Below are 6,000 nucleotides of genomic sequence, written 5' to 3'. Positions count from 1 at the left end.
AGGGGATACTTCCTTGCCTTTTCCTAGCTTCCGGTGGTTCTCTGGCAATCTTCGGCATTCCTTCGCTCATGGATGTACCCCTCCAATTTGCTGTCTCCACATGGCCTTCTCCCTGTGTCTCTACCTTCACACGGCCATCTTCTTCTAAGGACACTAGTTATATTGGAGTAGAGCCCACACTACTGCACTATGACCTTATCTTAATTGAACTAATTACATCTGCAATGGCCCAATTTCCAAATAAGCTCACATTCTGAGGTATTGATGGTTAGGACTTCCATATGTCTTTTTTTTTTGGTGGGGGACACAATTTAACCCATAACACTCCCCCTTCCTCCCCATACGACTAGTCATTAAGGCCTATAGATTCCAGCTCTGGAATGTCTCTTTTTTTTTTTTTTTTTTTGCGGTACGCGGGCCTCTCACTGTTGTGGCCTGTACCATTGCGGAGCACAGGCTCCGACGCGCAGGTTCAGCGGCCATGGCGCACGGGCCCAGCCGCTCCACCGCATGTGGGATCTTCCCAGACCGGGGCACGAACCTGTGTCCCCTGCATCGGCAGGTGGACTCTCAACCACTGCGCCACCAGGGAAGCCCTGGAGTTTACATTTTAATTAGGAGAATCAGACAGTAAAAAATGAACTTAAAAATAAGTAAATAATATATGTTAGAAAGTAATAAAAATACTCTGCAGAAAGATAGCAGAATAGGATAAGGGCAGGGATTCTTATCTTGGAGTTCCATACCCACAAGGGGTTCATGGATACAATTCAGAGGATCTGTGAACTTAGATGGGGAAAAAAAGTAACTTCTTTATTTTCATGAACCTTAAATCTTCAAATCTGACTGTAGGCAGCCAACCACAGGAGTAATTGCAGTACCTGTGATTTTGTCACCAATGGAAGCCACAGGTATTTTTATATCATATTGACAGTTGTTATGGGTAACTTGAACTATTTTTCATATTCATCACTACTTTGTAACTATTGCGCCTTCAGTTAGGTCTTGTTATTTAATGTATCAATAAAGAAACATATATTTAATAATTGTATCTCAATGTAATTAGATTCTTTGGTAACCTTATGTATTTTTTTAATACATCTAAAAGCATTTCTCTAAGAAGGGGTACCTAGGCTCCACCAGACTTCCAGGGAGTTCATGGAACAAAATAGTTTAAGGGGCTTCCCTGGTGGCGCAGGGGTTGAGAATCCGCCTGCCGATGCAGGGGACACGGGTTCGTGCCCCAGTCCGGGAAGATCCCACATGCAGCGGAGCGGCTGGGCCCGTGAGCCATGGCCGCTGGAGCCTGTGCTCCGCAACGGGAGAGGCCGCAACAGTGAGAGGCCCGCGTACTGCAAAAAAAAAAAAAAAAAAAAAAAAGTTTGAGAACACTGGGTAAGGGAAATGCGGTTCAGTGAAGGACAGCGGGGGTTGGGGGACAAGGTGGGCAGGGTTGGTCTCATACCTAATGCCCTGTTGAGCCCGTTTCTAGCACATGCTCTCCAGGCATGGCCTGGGTTTGCCCAAAGTTCAGACTCAGGTGCCCAGTGATGTATTCTTGTTATTCACCAGCCTATTTTCCTGAAGAAAGAACTCTGACCCCTCCCTGCTGCTCACCACCTTCCCCTCTCAGTGGTTATTTAACACAGAATTTAACGTTCAGGAGTTAGAATCAGCAAAACAGTGTTGAAAGAACACAAGGAAATTTAAGAATATTAAAAAGAAATCTTACTTTTCGTTTTTGTTCTGCCTTCTATTGAAACATCCAACTCAACCAGACAAGCTAGCTCAAATCAGCCAGGCAGTATATGTCTCCTCAAGAAAAGATAAGCAAATCAGCAGTTTCTGAATGTTGATTAAGTGTATCACCCACAGCAAACAGAAGATACTGCCATATTTCAAAAGAAATTCTTTAAAAATTCAAATTTATCTCACGCGTACAGTGAAAGTCCTCAGAATTCTATGACAAAAGAACCTTTTTTTTTTTTTTTTAAACAAAAAAAAAAAACTAGAGCTTCCCTGGTGGCGCAGTGGTTGAGAGTCCGCCTGCCGATGCAGGGGACACGGGTTCGTGCCCCGGTCCGGGAAGATCCCACATGCCGCGGAGCGGCTGGGCCATGGCCACTTAGCCTGCATGTCCGGAGCCTGTGCTCCACAGCAGGAGAGGCCACAACAGTGAGAGGCCCACGTACCGCAAAAAAAAAAAAAAAAAAGACCTCACTCCTCTCACTTAACAAGATGCTTGGAAATTAGTGGTTCCAAGTCAGTTCATCTCCAAGATGTCAGGACTCTGGGGTAGCACCTAATCCTAGAGAAAATCACGCAGCCTCTTGAAGGATTAGGTCTTCCCCTTCTGAGTTCCATCCTTTAAACTCTTAGCTTCTCATACCAGTGGCTGCCCCAGACCAGTGGCTGTTGAACTTCCCTGTTATAACTGTATTCTCTCGGGGGTGAATTTAAAATGCAGATTTCCAGGCACTACCCTCAGAGATTCCTGAGTCAGTAGGTTTGGGATTCCCCCCGAGGAATCTGCATCTTTAGAAAGCCCCTGTGTGGTTTTGATGCGGGTGACCCAAGGACCACACTTTGAGAAACACCACCATGTATATATAACCTCTCCCTGTGTGATCTCCCTGCTCCCATGGGATTAGCCACCCATGATATACTGATGACTCAAAAATTTTTTTAGCCCCCAGCCCCCTACACCCACATGGCAACTGAGCATTCCTATCTGAATATCTCATAGGAACCTTAAACTCAACAGTTCAAAATTGAACTCATTTTCTCCCCACACCTGGCACATATAGACTATGTACCCAAATTCGTTGACTTGGCATCCCTCCCTGACCACTGCTCTTTGTGTTTAGCAGTATTCAGACTTCTTACGGATCCTGGACACACATGCCTTTCTACATACCGTCCCCAAGCCAGAATTCATGCTGCTGGGCACAGACGCCCATCTACCCCCGTCCTATAAACACACTCCTTGCCATTTGTCTCTCTGTGCCAGCTTTTGACCATGTGCATCTTTTAATTGTTGTACTCACCATACTGTATTGTACACTTTACCTGGTAGTTTTGAACTGGAGCTCCTTGAAAAGGGGTTCTGTGGCTTATTCCCTTTTTACTCCCAGCTCCTGCTATAGACTCTAACACATAGTAAGCAATCACTGAACATTTGATGAATGGAATTTCTTGGTGAAAAGAAAGAAAGGGAAAGAAAGAAAGAAAAAGGAAAGAAAGAAAGAAAGGGAGGGAGGGAGGAAGGGAGGAAAGAAAGAAAGAAAGAAAGACAGAAAAAGAAAGGAAGGAAGGAAGACAGGAAGAGAAAGGGAGAGAGAGTGAAAGGGAGAGAGAGAGAGAGAGAGAGAAATGAAGGAAGAAAGAAAGAAAGGAAGGAAGAAAGGGAGAGAGAAGGAATGACCAGGAGAATTGAAGGGAAATTTTATAAGTGCATTTTTATGAAAAGGGAGGGGATTGATTCAAGAACAATGAAGGGATTAACAGCATCTAACTAATGTGTTTCTAGAGATCAACCAGGGGAGGAGCTGGAAAAGGGCACTGGATTTGGCATCGAAGAGCTCACGGCAACATCAGAGCAAAGAGCCAGCCCTGACAGCCCTCTGCCATTCCAGTCAATCTCCCTCTGGGGGTTGCCACATAGGGGCAGGCTCTTTCATGCCGGGGGAGGAGACTTTACGATACAAACTGTGCACAGCACAGAAATGCTCAATCCCACTGATTAATCACTGAGCTAGGTTTAACTTGACTTAACCGGACCCTCGGGCTTTTCAAAGAGCTCTTCCTGTGTCTGCCCTCCTTTCTGCATCCACTCTTGAGCTAGAGGCTTCTCTCTGTGCCATGTCTGCCTAGTTTATCCAAGTTCAGCCTGGACCGCATGTCAGGCAAACCAAGCTATTACCCATCTTCCCTCATCACAGAAATTTCCCTGCAGGGCTGGATTGCTTCTTTTTCTCCTGCAGATCCACCCTAATCTGCCATTCCTGAAACCTCCAACAAAATCACCCTATCTTCTGTGTGTCTTCATCACAGCTTGTTTTACATTCACGGGCTGATTGTGGTTTGGGGTTTTTTGTGAGTTGGTTTTTTTCTATAACTCTTTTCTGCCGAATGCCATTCCTGCCTCTCTTTACCTTTCCCGTATCCCCGTTCAGGTGTCTGATCGTTTTTCTTCTAGGAGCAGAAGCAGAAAATGAATGGTTTCCCTATTCCCCTGATTTTGCTGGTGTAATTCCTCCAAGGCTGCCATTTCCACAAACAGATTCCCTTCACCCTGCCAAGCCTCACTCTACCCTTTGCCCTTAAAGCCATAGCTCCTGTTTTTCCTGATTTGAATGCAGTGTCCAGCCTTTCACATCCTCTGTGGTATAATGCCCTGCCCCTGAAGCTTTTGTTTAAGGAGTCCTGTAGTTATTAAACACCAGTTCCACGCAAAATGTATCATTTCAGACGATCGAAGGTTTAAAGCAGAAATAGGAAGTAATTTCTTAAGAATAAGTAAAACAAATATAGGCCTGCATTGTGACTTGTTAAGAAACAGAATCATAATAAAGGGGAAAGGAGAGAGAGAAGAAATAATGTGTGGAAGAGGTAGAAAGATACAGAGGAAAAAAAGATGAGACAGATACATTGTCAAAGAGAGAGGAGGGCTTCCCTGGTGGCGCAGTGGTTGAGAGTCCGCCTGCCGATGCAGGGGACACAGGTTCGTGCCCCAGTCCGGGAAGATCCCACATGCCGCGGAGCGGCTGGGCCCGTGAGCCATGGCCGCTGAGCCTGCGCGTCTGGAGCCTGTGCTCCACAACGGGAGAGGCCACAACGGTGAGAGGCCCGCGTACTGCAAAAAAAAAGAGAGAGAGAGAGAGAGGAAAACACACAAAGAGCAAAACGCCAAAAAAGAGGTGAGATCTGGAAAGATGAATCCTGAAAAGTGAACTGCCTCCCGCTGGCCACATCCTCAAAGACAAAGCCACAGCCTCCGACCCAGAAATAAGGCCCAGGAAGGCAAATGAGGGCAACACACACCAAGTCTGAATGAGGTGCAACCTGCAGGGGCTGCAGACGGTGAGCACCCTGAGAGTGAGAACAAGACATGCACACCTGAATGTGTACATCACGGAGAAAAATCTCTCCATCTTGTGGCCTTGAGGATAACAATATCCTTTGAGGATAACAATATGGTGTTGAGGATAACAAAATGGTGTGCATTTTCACAACTGCAGGCATAAATGAAGAAAAGACCCTTTGTCACTTGTCCTGTGAGCAAAATGAACTTGAAACGAGGTCCAAGCTCCCCCATGTTTACTCTACTGATCCCTGAGAAAGATATTACTCATGCCATTTGGTAGAAAGCAGATTTAGAAGAGGTAACTGCTGTAGGTGGTTACTAAATCCTTTCCAGTTCTCTTGCCTTTATTATGTTTCTCGTAGCATACCGAAGTTAGTCTATCGGCAACCTAGAGTTCTATGTAGTGTAAAATACTGGATTTGTTAAGTGAGCTAATATTTGTAAACATCTTAGAACACTGTCTAGGTGCTAATGTGTTTATTAAACAAATAAAATACAATGCATACTATCTCTAAGCCAAATGGGCTAGCTCCTGGGCCCATCTCATGTCTCACCCCGGGACTTTGGTCGTGCTCTGGGTCTGGAATGCTCTCTAGTGCCCTCTTCTGGCGCCTCCCTGACCCTCCTCCCTTCCTCCCATCTCCCCCTGTCAAACACTACGCATTCTTTGGAGGCTGAATTTAAGAACCCTACATGTGCCCCATAATTAGTCTCACTAAAGGCACTAATGTAACTCTTGTTGCTCAGTCCTTTGGATGCACCCCACACGCGTCTTGTGTGACCCCTGATTAGCACGCAGCCCTGCTGACCTCACCTCCCTTTGCAATGGTCTCTGCCCTAGGATGTCAAGGGACCATCCGTGCAGGTTTTCCTCCTCCTTCCCTGCTCTCTCCTGTTCTTTTCCCTCTTCCCAT

The sequence above is a fragment of the Stenella coeruleoalba genome, assembly GCF_951394435.1.
Source record: "Stenella coeruleoalba genome assembly, chromosome: 9".
Lineage (NCBI taxonomy): Eukaryota > Metazoa > Chordata > Mammalia > Artiodactyla > Delphinidae > Stenella > Stenella coeruleoalba.
This window is presented reverse-complemented; position numbering follows the sequence as displayed.